This window comes from Pan troglodytes, chromosome 6 (genome assembly GCF_028858775.2).
Source record: "Pan troglodytes isolate AG18354 chromosome 6, NHGRI_mPanTro3-v2.0_pri, whole genome shotgun sequence".
Lineage (NCBI taxonomy): Eukaryota > Metazoa > Chordata > Mammalia > Primates > Hominidae > Pan > Pan troglodytes.
In genome coordinates this window covers 58,827,376-58,844,394 of record NC_072404.2, presented here as the reverse complement: position 1 = coordinate 58,844,394, position 17,019 = coordinate 58,827,376, and the positions used below count along the sequence as shown (strand labels likewise).

At 42.5% G+C, this 17,019-nt stretch overlaps 1 pseudogene; it reads right to left on the bottom strand.

The window, feature by feature from the left end:
- Positions 1 to 13,918: 13,918 nt before the first annotated feature.
- On the bottom strand, positions 13,919 to 16,797 carry LOC472366 (ribosome-binding protein 1-like; annotated as a pseudogene).
- Between the last annotated feature and the right edge of the window lie 222 nt (positions 16,798 to 17,019).

Below are 17,019 nucleotides of genomic sequence, written 5' to 3'. Positions count from 1 at the left end.
TCTTCCACAACTACCCAAATCTGCCTTTGTTGCACAAAAGCAACCAGCCAATAAAATCTTGTTCACAAAAACAGGCAGCAGATTGCTGACCCCATTGAATTGATTGATTTTTTTGTACTCAATTTGCCTTTTGTCACTGATTTTTAAGATTTTCACTTTGTAATCTTAGCACTTTGGGAGGACAAGGTGGGTGGATTACGAGATCAGGAGATGGAGACCATCCTGGCTAACACGGAGAAACCCCATCTCTACTAAAAATACAAAAAATTAGCCGGGCATGGTGGCCGGTGCCTGTAGTCCCAGCTACTTGGGAGACTGAGGCAGGAGAATGGCATGAACCCAGGAGGTGGAGCTTGCAGTGAGCCAAGATTGCGCCACTGCACTCCAGTCTGGGCGGCAGAGTGAGGCTCCCGCTCAAAAAAAAAAAAAAAAAAAAAGAAAAGTTCACTTTGTATATAAAGTTAGATACATTGTATTTGTGAGAGGGGGCCTGTGGACCAATAAAAATTAGTTGGGATGAGAATAATACAAATTTAAAAAGTGAGCAACAATGATGCTCCAGAACTGGTGATGACATTAAGGAGAGCTGAGTGAGTGACAGTGAGCAGACTTGTTGAGGACCAGCTGTCAGTTGGAATTAGTTGAATTTCATTGGATGAGAGTTGACAGTGTCTAGAACTGGAAACCTAATTTCTCTCCCAATAGCATGATTTTACCCAAGACCTAAGAATATATAGGGTGGCTTGGGGGGGTGGGGGGCATGTTAGATAAAATGACTGTCTGAGTTTAAATCAGAAATGACTGGAGAAAAAATAAAGCTAAGCTTGGCTAAGATCACATTTTCTGACACGACACATGTGAGGAATTTAAAAGTAATATCAGACAACCAATAGAAAAGAAAACAGTTAAAAATGCCCATACCACTCTTTATAGCTTAATAATGCAAGTTGCTTCTGATCAGAGGTATACTTTTTCAGATGGTCATATGTGTTTGAATATGTACTCTGGCTTATAAAATATATCTTGTTTTCAAACATATATAGTATACCTCTGCTCTAGATAGCCTTAATTCATTTGTTCTATAGAATAAAATAGAGGCAATATGGTATATTTGTAAACATCACAAATTTTAGAGTCCTAAGTGTTATGCTTGAACTCTAACCCAACTATTATTTAGAATGTCATTCATTCTTTCATTCAAAAATGAATTTTATGAACAAATGCAAATTGTGATCCAAGCTTAGTAATTGGGGATGCCTACAATGATGCATTAGAGAACACACTGCCTTCCTGGGTATTAATTATCATGAGAGAGCAAGACAAGGAAATTAGAAATTTCATGGGAGAAAAATTTATGGCTTTAAAGGGAACAATCAAATTGCTATGGAAACGTGTGATAATATCGCCTCTTAAGTGGTTCAGAAATTTCTTCAAGGAAATGACAATTAAAGTGGTTTTGAATTATCAAAATTTTAAATAAAGACAGGGGAGAGAATATTTAGTGAGGTTATTTGAATTATTGAAATGAAACTATTCCAATGAGATCATGACCAATGTGATGATTAATTTTATGTGTCAATTTGGCTGAGACACAGTGCCCAGCTCTGTGGTCAAAGATTCTTCTGGATGTTTCTCTGAAGGTGCTTTTGGATGAGATTAACATTAAAATTAGTAGACTTTGAGTAAAGCAAATTGCCCTCTACAATATCGGTGGGCCTTAACCAATCAGGTGAAGGCCTGAATAGAACAAAAGATTGACATACTCCAGTAAAGGAAACGTTGCCATCAGACTGCCTTTTGCTTTGAGCTGCAACATGGGCTCTTCCTCAGTCTCTAACTGGCTGGCCCATCCTGAAGATTCTGCACTTGTCAACTGCCATAATCACATGAACCAATTCTGTAAATTTATTACCATACATTTACACATACTAGTGGTACTGTTTCTCTGGAGAACTCTCACTGCTATAACCAAATAAACTGTGCAGATAATGGTGGGGATGGTGTTAAGTGACTTGACTTACAAGATAAGCTAACCGCTACAACACAAAATCTACCCATGTCATTAACTTTCACATGTACCTCTTGAACCTAAAAGTTGGAAAAAAGAAGAAAAAAAGAGATAAGCTTAACCTTATAGTAGATTGCATAGGATAGAGGAAGAGATAAGAGATGAAATAGTCAAAGAGAATGCTTACATTCTTGGCTTAGGTCAGTTGGATAACTTATAATTTTTTTACTTAAATAGGGGACATACAAAATAATGAAAGGTGGCCAGGCATGGTGGCTCACGCCTGTAATCCCAGCACTTTGGGAGGTCGAGGCAGGCAGATAAAGAGGTCAGGAGTTCGAGACCAACCTGGCCAACATGGTGAAACCCCATCTCTACTAAAAATACAAAAAAATTAGCCAGGCATGGTGGTGCGTGCCTGTAGTCCCAGCTACTTGGGAGGCTGAGGAAGGAGAATTGCTCGAATCCAGGAGGCGGAGACTGCAGTGAGCCAAGATTGTACAACTGCACTCCAGCCTGGCGACAGAGGAAAGAAAGAAAAGAAAGAGAGAGAGAAGGAAGGAAGGAAGGAAGGAAGGAAGGAAGGAAGGAAGGAAGGCAAGCAAGCAAGCTGCAAGTATCAAGGAAGCATTAAGTTTTGCTTCAGGATTCCGTTTATGTCAGCAATGAGACCAAGATGTTTGGAATTTGATTCAATGTTCCCAGCATGAAAGAATTATGGGACATGGTCAGATATTTCAGAGTCAGACGGTATCCCCTGTCATTATTTCATGTTGTAAGAGTCATGAAATATGTAATTTCATGTAAATTTCATATTTAATTTCATGTAAATTTAGATTTTATAATTAAGTGGGGATAACACCAATCTTAAATGATATCTGCATTAAATTTTCCACAGTTTGCACATGGCTTTGATGTTCACTGTTGGGCCAAACAAAAACATTGAAGAGAAAGCACTTGTTAAACTGCAAATGTCACTAAGTGAAAGTTTTACCTTAATAAAATGAACTATCTTAAGCTATAAGAAAGTTATGACATGATTCCTTTAAAAAAAAACAACAACATAACAATGATAAACAAAGACAATGGTATCAATCTTTTTAAGTGGATTTTGAACCTTGCTGGATGGGACAAGGAGAGGGCCATTGATAATAAAATCCATGCCAGGCAATAGGCTGTGTTCTGATTGGCACAGAAGGCTGTCTAAGAAAGATCTGAGAAAGGCATTGGTTTTAGTGATCTGCTTCTGAGGCCTTTAATAAAGGTCCACTTACTGACTGGAATGCATGGAATTTACATTATATTCAAAACCAGTAAAGATCAAAGAAGTAAGAACTTATCCATGGCCCGTTCTTAAGGAAATACCACACATTTGCAAATTGATATTTGGAAGTGGAATTGCCCAAATTAATGCATGATTCAACAGCAGGAGATGCAGTATTTAGGCATCTGAGTACAGAGTTTAATACATTATTTCACAAAATATTAATATTATGACATTAATTTAAATTGATTTAGATACACAAACTGTAATAGGGGCAAAAAATTAAATGTTATTACCAAGTCATCACACATTGCTCTACACAGAGCTGCTGCCAGGAAAAGAGCATATTCAAATCTAATTTCACATCTTCATTAATGAACTGAGTCAGTGACAGATTAATGAAATTCTGAGAAAATAATAAATCAGTAAACATATTTAATGATCAGGGATGCATAGTACAAAAGGTCTTTTATGATTAAAATACAAAACGAGGCAACCTGTAAAGGTACACAGAGTGCATTAACTCAAAAAAAAATACAAAAAGAAAAAAAAAAACAAAAGAAGCAAAACAAAAAGCAACTACGGTTCCTATACCATTTCTGAACAAGATATAAGTCATATTGAAAGCATATAACCTCATAGCTTGTGATGCTGGAACATATATTTGCTTTTCTCAAGCCCTGACTCCCAATGTCTTTATTGTCTATTTTCTCTGTGAAATAAATCTTATCCTAAATTTTCAGCCACCTAATGGAATCTTTCTCAAACCAGACAGAACAAACATGAACTGGTTCTACCTCCCAACTGGTTTGGGTTATTTGCCTTATGTGGAGACATTTTTGCTTACTAAACAGGAACTGTTTCAGTTTAAACTAGATTGCATCTGGTTACTTTCTATGGAGAGGAAATTTTCAACTCCTCAATATCCCCTGCTCCCCACCGCCCCATACACACGGGCACACATTCAGCAGGAGTAAGTTACCACTAATTGGTTAGGTCCAAGAAAAGTAATAGGGTTAAAATTTATATACACATATTCTGAAAAAAATGCTATGTAAATTTTAGAAAAAAAATCATGTGATTCTTTCCTGAATTTTTTAAAAATTATTTTATTTGTTTAAAATTTTTGTCTCTATTACTCAATTGCCCAGGGTTCTCTATGAGTTCTGCTTTCATAGCCATGGACTGAGAACCAGGGCAGATGCTACAATACTCTTTTTCTCCTACTGGATCTTATACTCTTTTTTCCCTTCTCACTGGCTAGCATGCTCGGGGTCCATGTTTTATTCATTTTTTAAATTATAGGGCCCAAGAGGAATTCCCCACAGAGCAATGCAGTGGCTGTGGCAGATCATGGCCAGACTGCTTCATCAGGTAAGACTCAGATCTATCCCTCCTCACTGGGTCGTGCCTCCCTGAGGGAATTTCATCAACTCCAGCCAGGGGTTTGCAAATGGGCTGGAACAGAGCCCCTGGAGGGAAGGGCAGCTGTGGTTCCTGTGGATCAGTGGACTTAGTCTTTCCTTCCTGCTGGCTCTGAAGAGTCTGGGCAGTCTGGACCAGGGGGATTTCCCCCATTGCAGCATGCCTTCCCTGCCAAGGGGCAGCCAGACTCCTTCTTTAAGTGGGTCCCTGATCCCTTGCCTCCTGACTATGTAAGACCTCCCAACAGGGGTTGCCAGACACATTATACAGGAGAGTTCCAGCTGGCATCACGTCAGTGCCCCTCTGGGATGGAGCTCCAGCAGGAAGGAGCAGGCAGCCATCTTTGCCGTTCTGCAGCCTCCACTGGTAATACCTCCAGGTGTAGGAGAGACCCAGGTGAACAGGGTCTGGAGTGGATCCACAGCAAACCAGAGAAACCCTACAGAAGAGGGGCCTGACTGTTAAAAGAAAAACACACAAACAGAAAGCAAAAACAACAACATCATCAACAAAAAAGACCTGAGAAAAAATGTCATCCAAAGGTCAGCAGACTCAAAGATCAAAGGTAGATAAACCCACAAAGAAGAGAAAGAATCAACACAAAAACGCTGAGAACTCAAAAGCCCAGAGTGTCTCTTCTCCTCCAAATGATTGCAGCACCTCTCCAGCAAGGGCAGAGAACTGGACTGAGGCTGAGATGGATGAACTGACAAAAGTAGGCTTCCGAAAGTGGGTAATAACAAATTTCGCTGAGCTAAAGCAACATGTTCTAACCCAATGCAAAGAAGCTAAGAACCATGATAAATCAATACAGGAACTGGTAACTAGAATAACCAGTTTAGAGCAAAACATAAATGACCTGATGGAGCCAAGAAACACAAGAACTTCACAATGCAACCACAAGTATCAATAGCTGAATAGACCAAGCAGAGGAAAGAATGTCAGAGCTCCAAGAGTATCATGCTGAAATAAGACAAGCAGACAAGATTAGATTTAAAAAGAATGAAAAGAAACAAACAAAACCTCTGAGAATTATGGGATCCCATAAAAAGATCAAACCTGTAACTGACTGGAGTACCTAAAAGAGATGGTGAGAATGGAACCAAGTTGGAAAACACACTTCAGGATATAAGCCAGGACAACTTCTCCAACCTAGCAAGACAGGCCAACATTCAAATTCAGGACACACAGAGAATCTCAATAAGATATTCCATGAGAAGGAAAATCAACCCCATGACACCTAATCATTAGATTCTCCAAGGTAAAAATGAAGGAAATCAGGCTAAGGGCAGCCAGAGAGAAATGCCAGGTCAACTACAAAGGGAAGCCCATTAGATTAACAGTGGATCTCTCAGCAGAAATCCTAGCAGCCCAGAGAGATTGGGGGCCAATATTCAACATTCTTAAAGAAAAGAATTTCCAATTCAGAATTTCATACCCAGCCAAACTAAGCTTCATATGCAAAGGAGAAATAAAATCCTTTTCAGACAAGCAAATGCAGAGAGAATTTGTCATCACCAGGCCTTCCTTGCAAGAACTCCTGAAGGAATCACTAAATATGGAAAGGGAAAACCATTACCAGGCACTACAAAGACACACTGAAGTACACAGACTAACAATGCTATTAATCAACTACATCAACAAGTTTGCAAAATAACCAGCTAGCATCATGATGACAGGATCAAATTCACACATAACAATGTTAACCTTAAATGCTAATGAGCTAAATGCCCCAATTAAAATACACAGAATGGCAAACTGGATAAAGACTCAAGACCCATCAGTGTGCTGTATTCCAGAGACCCATCTCATGTGCAAACACAGACAGGCTCAAAATAAAGGGATAGAGGAAACTTTACCAAGCAAATGTAAAATAGAAAAAAAAAGCAGTGGTTGCAATCCTAGTTTCTGACAGACTATATACCAACGAAGATCAAAAAGGACAAAGAAAGGCATTATATAATGGTGAAGGGTTCAATTCAACAGGAAGAGCTAACTATTCTAAATATGTTTACACCAGTACAGGAACACCCAGATTCATAAACAAATTCTTAGAGACCTGTGAAGAGACACAGACTCACACACAATAATAGTGGGAGATTTTAATAACCCACTCTCAAAGAATTAGACAAATCATTGAGACAGAAAATTAACAAAGATATTCAGGACTTGAACTCAGCTCTGGATCAAGTGGGCCTGATAGATAACTGCAGAACTCTCCACCCAACAACAGCATATACATTATTCTCATTGCCACATGGCATTTACTCTAAAATTGATCACATAATTAGAAGCATAACACTCCTCAGCAAATTTAAGAGGTATTACACTACCTGACTTCAAACTATAATAAAAGGCTACAGTAACCAAAATAGCCTGGTACAAAAACAGACACACAGGCCAATGGAACAGAATAGATAACTTAGAAATAAGACCATGCATCTACAACCATCCGATCTTTGACAAACCTGACAAAAATAAGCAATGGGGAAAGGATTTCCTATGAATAAATGGTGCTGGGAAAACCAGCTAGCCATATGCAGAAAATTGAAACTGGACCACTTTCTTACACCTTATATAAAAATTAACTCAAGATGGAATAAAGACTTAAATGTAAAACCCAAAAGTATAAAAACCCCATAAAATATCTGGGCAATACCACTCAGGACATAGGCACGGGTGAAGATTTCATGATGAAAATGTCAAAAGCAATGGCAACAAAACCAAAAATTAACAAGTGGAATCTGATTAAACTAAAGAGCTTCTCCACAGCAAAAGAAATTATCATCAGAGTGAACAGACCACCTACAGAATGGGAGAAAATGTTTGCAATTTATCCATCTGACAAATGTCTAATGTCAAAAATCTACAAGGAACATAAACAAATTTATAAGAAAAAAACAAATAATCCTGTTAAAAAGTGGGCAAAGGACATGAACAGACACTTCTCAACATGTGTCCAACAAACATGAAAAAAAGCTCAACATCACTGATCATTAGAGAAATGCAAATCAAAACCACGAAAACATTCCATCTCACGCTAATCAGAATGGAGATTATTAAAAAGTCAAGAAATAACAGATGAATGTTTTTACATTGATGGTGGGAATGTAAATTAGTTCAACCATTGTGAAAGACAGTGTGGCAATTCCTCAAAGATCTAGAACTAGAAATACCATTTGACCCAGCAATCCCATTACTGGGTATAAACCCAAAGGAATATAAATCTTTCTATTATAAAGATACATGCACATACATGTTCATTGCAGCACTATACACAATTGCAAAGACACAGAATGAACCTAGATGCCCATCAATGGTGGACTGGATAAAGAAATTGTGGTACATATATTGCATGGAATACCATGCAGCCAAAACTAGGAATGAGATCATGTCCTTTGCAGTGAGATGGATGGAGCTGGAAGCCATTATCTTCACCAAACTAATGCAGGAGTAAAAAACCAAACACCACATGTTCTCACTTATAAGTGGTAGCTGAACAGTGAGAACACAAAAACACAGGGGGGTGAACAACACACACTGAGTCCTGTCAGGGGGCAAGGGAAGGAAGAGCATCAGGAAAAATAGCAAGTACATGCTTGGCTTAATACCTGGGTGATGGGTGGATAGGTGCAGCAAACTACTGTCACAGGGTCCTTGGGGTGTCACTTAACCAGCTGGAAACTACTGTGGCCAACGGCACTTTCTGCCTGAGTACTGCTCATGCCTCCTGGGCCCATTCCACCTACTTGGCCTGACATGCTGTGTTTGGCTTGCACTACTGGCCCAGATCTCACCCCTGCCAAGCATGAGCCAGGTGCGGAGTAGTGAGGGGTGTGTGAGTAACCGAGCATGGGGTGCAGCCACTGCACACAGCCAGGCACACTTGCTGCTGCAGTGGGGCAGGCAGTTCCAGGTGCCAGCACACATGCTAGCTCCATGTAAGGCTGCAGATAGACCAGATGTACTACACGTAGCATCTGCTTTGGGCACCCACATCTGGACGAGGAGAATGCAGTGGCTCCCAGAGGCTTGGAGACATCAGGAACTGCAGAAACCCAAAGAGAATGTAACAGCCCTGGCTCAGGGAGCCTCTAGGTCTGGGCTCCCAAAAGGGCCGCAACTCTTCTCTCCTTGTCGCCCACAATGTGGCAAGTGTTGGGGACTTATTTCACTCCTGTTCTGTTACAGCTCTTTTAGTCCTGCCCTTCAGTTGGTCCAGAGTTCTTGTCCCACATCCAGGAAAATGAGGTACACAGACAACTGAAGGGTGAATATAGCAGAGAAGAGCTTCACTCAGCAGCAGAATAATAATGAGGAGACCCGCAGTGGGTTGCTTCCTTCTGCAGGCAGGTGGCCCCAAAGTTTCTGCAGCCCTCAGCAGAGAGGAGACCCAAGGTAGGTGGGTCCTATTTGCAGGCAGGTCGGTCTGTCATCTCTGCAACCCTCAGCAGAGAGGAGACCCAGAGTGGGTAGCTCCTATCTGCAAGCAGATTGTCCTGTTGTATACAGGATTCTGGCTCAGTCCAGATTTTTTATGGGCTTCAGAGGGGATCAGGTGCATGCTGATTGGTCAATAGGTGGTCATAGGCAGGCCCAGAAAAAAACACCATAAGTTCTCACTTCAGTCTGCAGACTTGGCAGCCCAGCCCCCAGGCTACCTACGGGCCATCCCTGCCTTAAAGGTTTGGGCTTCACCAGTTACCTGCCTCTTTTCACCCAGGACCCTGTCTGCCTTCTGCTGCCATCAAGCTGCTGTCCATGGCACCCAGGCTCTTCATGCTGAGAGGTGCCTTCAGGCTCATGCCAAGCTGACCTCAGCCCCACTTCAGCCTCCCTCCCATGCTTGTTAGTGTCCAAAGTCCGGAGGGGGACAGAGGGAACAGGGGTCTGGCATGTCAACACTGCCCCAAGAGTGTGCACACCTGGCCAGATCATGACAGTACCTGTGCTAGGCCTCAACTTTGCTCCAAAATTGGAGTAGGCACCAGGAGCGGGGAGAGGTCAGGCAGCAGGAGCAGGCACTTCCGAGCCTGTGGGGCAGGAGGGCTTCCCGGGTCTCCAAGAGTGCAGAGATTCCCGGGTCACAGCCACAGCTAGGCAGCTGCTGTTGCACCTGGGAGGCTGGGGCTCCCAACTCACCAATTCAGAAAGGGGATTGGCTGCCACCTGTTCTCTGCTCCCTCTGGCTTCATGGAGCACATAGCCCATGCCACAGATCCTCCACTGCAGCCAGCATCATGGCAGTGGCTACTCCAACTAGGTCACCACCGCCATGACCACCACGGCACATGTTTACCTATGTAACAAACCTATACATCCTGCACAGAGACCCTTTGGCTGTTAAAGCTTGAAACTTACATTTGTTTTATCTGAGTTCCTTCCTCAGGAAATGAACTTCAGGCATCTCCTAAAAAGTATCAAAGAACTGAAACCAGATCACCACACCAGATGCTGGAGCCCTCACTCACCATGGTTGCTTGCTTGGCCCTCCCGAGTTTCTGTTTTTTTACACATTGTTACATTTCTTGCCTGATATATAAACCTCTAGATTTAGTTGGTCAAGGAGATGGATTTGAGACTTGAGCTCCCATCTCCTTGGCTGCAGCACCCAATTAAAGCCTTCTTCCTTGGCAATACTGGACTTCTCAGTGATTAGCTTTCTGTGCGGCCGGCAGCAGGACCTAGACAGAACCCCTTGTGTTTTGATAACATGATGAAGGTGTCCCAGACCCTTTAAATCATGTATCTTAATCACTTCATCAGTTTTGCAGGCAGCTTCCTCCCTTTCAACACTGGCTCATTGTTGAAACTCCCAGATATCAAGTAATCAAGGCATGCAGATTTCATTAGAAAACATATACATTTTTATAATAATGATCTAGGCAGATTTTTATTAGAAATTTGTACCACAGTGTGTTTGTGATAAATAAACACTAACTGGGAAAGCTCATAGAGTTGCTGGGTGTATGTTCTGAGTTATTAACACATAGCATGACATTTCACGCAGTATCAAAGCGTTTTTTGAAATGACCTCTCATCCCCTACTAAAATGTTCATAAAGGACAATGTACAAATTGAAAACGGACGAATGATTACAAAGTGAAAACAACATGTGATTATCATCTTAGTAGAGAAATAAAACATACTAGCTCTTCTGCAGATTCACAGTGATGATCATTACCCCGGCCCCTCCACAATGTGAGCATCATTCTGACACATTAATAATTGCTCTTTTGGATTTTTACATAAATAAAATCATACACCATGTACTCATTTCTGTCCACTTTATTTTGCTTCATATTATGTTCGTACCTTTCATTTGTGGCATTTCATACGGCAATAATCTGTTCCTTTTAAATACTGTATACAATTTTGTTGAACGAATATGCCACGGCTTATTGATACATTTTATTGGTGATAGCTTTTAGATTATTTTCACTTGGGACTGTTAGAACTAAAGCGGCTATGAGTATTTCTGTATGTATCTCTTGAAATACACATACATAATGTTTTTTTAAAAAAATTAAGACAAACAAGTGAAATTGCTGTGTTATAGTCAACTTTGATTAATAATGCCAAATGATTTTTCTAAGTGGTTTTATATCAATTTATACAGTCACCAGCAATATATGGGCTTCCAGTTGCTTCCTATTCTTGGCCTATTTGGTACTGTCGATCATTTTGACATTCTGATGCATATAAAGTGACATTAAGTTATGGTTTTAATTTATATTTTTAAGATTTTTAGTAAGCATGAGGATACTGGGCATTGACCATTTGTATGTTATTTTTGCAAAGTTTCTGCTCACATTTCTTGCTCATTTCTAAACTCTGAATATAATTATTTGTTAGTTTCATGTTCACTATTTTTTTAAGTCCATAATTCTCCTTTTCACTCTCTAGAAGGTGAATTTTGATTAACAGAAGTTACGAAATATAACGTAATCTTATTATTCCTTTTCTTTATAATTTGTGGGTTATTTTGTTATGCTTAACTCTGTTTAAAAACTCCTAATAAAAATATGACAGTATGCTCCAATATTAATTTTCTTATTGTTTTATCTTTCACATTTAGATTATTAATTCAGATTTAATTGATTTTTGTGCTCACTATTATGTAAGGGATCAACTGTCTTTTTTTTTTTTTTTCTGTATTGCTATTGTATTCCCCACTCCAGGGTCACCAACATTGGTTTTAATGGCGCCAACACTCAGGAGGTCGCAGGTCAGTTCTAGTTGGCAATATCTAGGGGTGAGGGGCGTAGCCCCCAGTCAGCCCCACAGCCTTCTAGAACGTGGCAGGTTCGGTGTCTCCTATCCCGCCCACCTCCCACACCACCCCACTGAAAAAAGACAAAATGATTGTGTGTTCATAATTGGTGGGTTCTTGGTGTCACCAACTTCAAGAATGAAGTGGCAGACCCTCACGGTGAGTGTTACAGTTCTTAAAGGTGGAGTGTCAGGAGTTTGTTCCTTCTGGTGGGTTCATGGTTTCGCTGGCTCACGAGTGAAGCTGCAGACCTTCGCGGTGAGTGTTATAGCTCTTAAAGTGGCAAGTTTGGAGTTGTTCGTTCCTTCCAGTGGGTTTGTGGTCTCGCTGGCTTCAGGAGTGAAACTGCAGACCTTCGTGATGAGTGTTACAGCTCATAAAGGCAGTGTGGACCCAGAGTGAGCAGCAGTAAGATTTATTGCAAAGAGCAAAAGAACAGAGCTTCCACACTGCAGAAGGGGACCCCAGCAGGTTCACACTGCTGGCTCAGGCAGCCTGCTTTTATTCTCTTATGTGGCCCCACCCATATCCTGCTGATTGGTCCATCTTACAGAGAGCCGATTGGTCTGTTTTACAGAGAGCTGATTGGTCCATTTTGACAGGGTGCTGATTGGTGCGTTTACAATCCCTGAGCTAGACACAAAAGTTCTCCATGTCCCCACTAGATTAGCTAGATACAGAGTGCTGATTGGTGCATTTACAAACCTTGAGCTAGACACAAAGTGCCGATTGGTGTATTCACAATCCCTTAGCTAGACATAAAGGTTCTCCAAGTCCCCACCAGATCAGCTAGACACAGAGTGCTGACTGGTGCATTTACAAACCTTGAGCTAGACACAGAATGCTGATTGGTGTATTCACAATCCCTTAGCTAGACATAAAGATTCTCCAAGTCCCCACCAGATTAGCTAGATACAGACTGACTATTGGTGCATCCACAAACCCTGAGCTAGACACAGGGTGCTGATTGGTGTGTTTACAAACCTTGAGTTAGATACAGAGTGCTGATTGGTGTATTTACAATCCCCTAGCTAGACACAAAGGTTCTCCAAGTCCCCACCAGACTCAGGAGCCCAGCTGGCTTCACCCAGTGGATCCCACAGCCCGGCCGCAGGTGGAGCTGCCTGCCAATTCCCGCCCTGCCCCCGCAATCCTCAGCCCTTGGGCAGTCGATGGGACCCAGAGCCATGGAACAGGGGGCAGCCCTCATCAGGGAGGCTCAGGCCATGCGGGAGCCCACGGTGGTGGGGGGAGACTCAGGCATGGCGGGCTGCAGGTCTCGAGCCCTGCCCTGTGGGGAGGCAGCTAAGGCCAGGCAAGAAATCAAGCGCAGCGCCAGTGGGCCAGCACTGCTTGGGGACCTGGTGCACTCTCCGCAGCTGCTGGCCCAGGTGCTAAGCCCCTCACTGCCCGGGGCCAGCAGGGCTGGCCGGCCATTCCAAGTGCAGGGCCACCAAACCCATGCCCACCCGGAACTCCAGCTGGCCCGCAAGTGCAACCCCGGTTCCCACCCATGCCTCTCCCTCCACACCTCCCAGCCAGCCAAGGGAGCTGGCTGTAGCCTCAGCCAGCCAAGAGAAGGGCTCCCACTGTGCAGCGGCGGGCTGAAGGGCTCCTCAAGCGCAGCTAGAATGGGCGTCAAGGCGAGGAGGCATCGTGAGCGAGCTAGGGCTGTGAGGGCTGCCTGCACACTGTCACCTCTCAGTTGCATCAACAGACAGACCCCAGAGCTCCTGGCCTCCCACACACACCATAGGGGCTGTCAGAGTCCAGTAGGGCTTTGGTGTCACTCAGCGGTGGCCTAGGGCTGTGCCCAGAATCGTGTTTATCAAATATGACACAGGTTCGTTTACAAATGGGGGCTCTGGAAGGTCTACTTCTGTGGCTCCAAGACACTCTCAAGTCTCTAATGGCTTCTCTTAGAGCTACCGAAAGTTGGGCCTGGATAACGCTGTGTAGGTTGGTTGGTTTATTTGTAAGAAATGTGTACGCATTTTGGTAAGTCCAACAGTAACTTCTTTTTCCACAGAGGAGACTCAGACAGAGGTGCCCTCCTTTGAGCTGCTGCGGCCCTCCGTCTTTTCCAGCTGTTCTTGCAGCTTCTTCACTGTGTCCTTCTCCCCTGCCAGCTGCTCCTGGGTCATTTTCAGAAGCTCCTGTAGTTTGGTGGCCGCCCGGCCCAGATCATTCGTTAACGTCTTCTCTTTTTCTAGTCTCTCCTTCAGCTGCGCGGCCTCCTCCATTTCTGAAGACTCCAGGGTACAGGCTGCACTGAGCTTTTCCAAGTCTTCTTATAACCAACACACTGAGGCCTGAGGAGCCTCAAACTCTGCCATGAGCTTCTGCAGTGGCGTTTGCTTGCCCTCCAGGATGGCTTCTGTCCGCTCCAACTGCGTCTTCAGCTGAACGGGGTTGTGCTTGGCTAGGGGGTTTGGGGGTGAGTCTGGGGAGGAAACTGGGGACCCTGCTATGTCACCATCCTCTACATGGCTCTTCATTTCACTCAACTGCTGCCTGAGCAGGGCAAGTACATCCTTCTGTTTCTGGGCTTCACTCTTGGCTGCATCCAGCTGAGATTGAGATTCTAATAGAAGTTGCCTCAACTGCACCACTTCCACGGCATAGTTCTGGCACAGCAATGGGGGGCTGCCATGTGCTTCTCCAGCCCTGCCTCCAAATGTGAGGTGTGCTGCCTCACCTGGTCTGAACTTTCAAGTTCTCCTTTTAGCTTCTCTACAATATGTTTGAGATGTTTCACTGCCCAGTGACTTCTGGAGTACTTCCTCTCTGGTGCCCACCTTGGCCCTCGACACCTGCTCCTCCTCCTCCAGGATCTTCTGCAGGCGTCTGAGCATCCCCTCCATCTCCGCCAGGATGCTGCAGTGCTGGTCACACCCGGCCTGCAGCGTGCTCGGTGTCTCCTCAGCCTCCCTCAACTTAGAGTACAGGTCCAAGGAGGGCCCGCAGGAGCTGGCGGCTGCTTCAGCAGTCTGGGGCCTTTCTCTTTGAGCTCCTACAGCTACTCAGTGTAATTCCGTTGTGCCAAAATCCGCCATAATTTATTGAAAAGCACATTAGTTACCACTGGTCCACACTTTCACATTTGTTCTAAATGGGATACTTACATGGGGGCGTTTATTTCTGGACTTTCTTTGGTTTTATTGGTTTATTTTTGAATCAACAGCACACTAAATTATCAGCTTAAAATAAGTTTTACTATCAAGTGATTAAATCTGTCTTTATTCTTCATGCATGTCTTAACTATTCTTAGTCCTTTAGATTTCCGGTTAGATTTTAGAATCGGTTTCCAGTTTCCACACATACAAAGAGAGTACTGGATTTTTCTTAGAATGACATTGTATGTACAAATCAATTTTGGGAGAACAAACATCTTTACAATATTGAGTCTTAAGAGATTTTACTTTTAAGAGCAGTTTTAGGTTTACAACAAAATTGTGACGAGTTAAAGAAATTGCCCATATACCTCCTGACCCCACATATACACACTTTCCCCGTTGTCAACATCCCCCACCAGAGGGGCACATTTGTTGCAACTGATGTGAATCCACACAGGAACATCATTATCATGCAGAGTCAATGGTTTACGCAGGTTTCACTCTTGTAGTCATTCTGTACATTTGGACAAACTTATAATGATATATCCACCATTAAAGTATTGTACAAAGTAGCTTCACTGCCCTGAAACTCTTCTGTGCTCCACTTACTCATCTCTCCCTTCCCTTAACTCCTGGCAAGCACTGATTGTTTTACTGTCTCCATAGTTTTCCCTTTTCCAGAATGTCATATAGTTGGAATTTTAAAGTATGTATCCTTTTCAGATTTGCTTCTTTAACTTAATAGCATGGAACTGAGTTTCCCCCATTTCTTTTCATGGCTTGATAGCTTACTTATTTAAAAATGCCGAGAAACGTTTTATCATTTGAATGTACCGCAGTTTATTTATCCATTTGTCTACTGAAGGACGTCTTGATTGCTTCCAGCATTTGGCAATTATGAATAAAGCTGCTGTAAACATCTTGTGTAGGTTTATGTGTAGATAAATGTTTGCAGCTCCTTTGGGTAGATGCCAAGGAGTGTGATTGCTGGATTGCATGGTAAGAATATGTTTAGTGTGAAGTAAAATGAACACACTGGCTGTAGTGAGTGAGCAAAGGGTGATTACTCACTGTGGCCAGTGAGTTACTTTTTTCCATTATTCTCAGGAGTGAGCAGCTCCAGAGGAATATCGTGTTTGCACCTCTGAGCTAAGACGGTTCCTGTAACCCTATGTCTGGAGCTGAGATAACATGGCAGAAAACTCCTCCCAGTAGCCTCCTGAAAGGCATCCAACAGACTTCTGGTTTGGGGTTGGAAAATTCCAAACCAATCAGGACTGAATGAATTTGAGTTATTCATTTGCATATACAGACCTGATTGAGAGCTGGGGCAGGAACTTTCCCTATTTAAGCCAGACACCCTCTTTATCTCCAGAGTGCACTTTTGTTTTACTTTGGAGACTGCATCTCTCTGATCAGCAGATTTATTATTATTATTAGAAAATAAAACACTTCTTTATTTTTCCTCTGCAAACCTCATGGTCTTTTATTAACATTAGTTTTGTAAGAAACTTCCAAATTGTCTTCTAAAGCAGTCATGCCATTTTGTATTCCCACCTGCACTGAATGAAAGTTCCTGTTGCTCCACATCCTCATGAGAACTTGGTGCGGTCAGTGTTCTGGATTTTGCCTTTCTAATAGGCGCATAGTGGTATCTCATTTTTACTTTAATTTCCACATCCCTGATGCCATATGATGTGATGTGAAGCATCTTTTCCTACATTTATTTTCCATCTGTATATCCGCTTTGGTATGGTGTGTAATACTGAACCTTTTAATCAATGAAATTTGATATGTATATTAGGTTCAATTTAGTTTCTATCAATATATTTTTATAGCTTTTTGAGTGGAATCTTGTCCATGTTTTATATATCTGTTCCTTGAAAGATGTTTCTGAAACTATTACAAATGGTATCGTTTAAGATATTGTTTT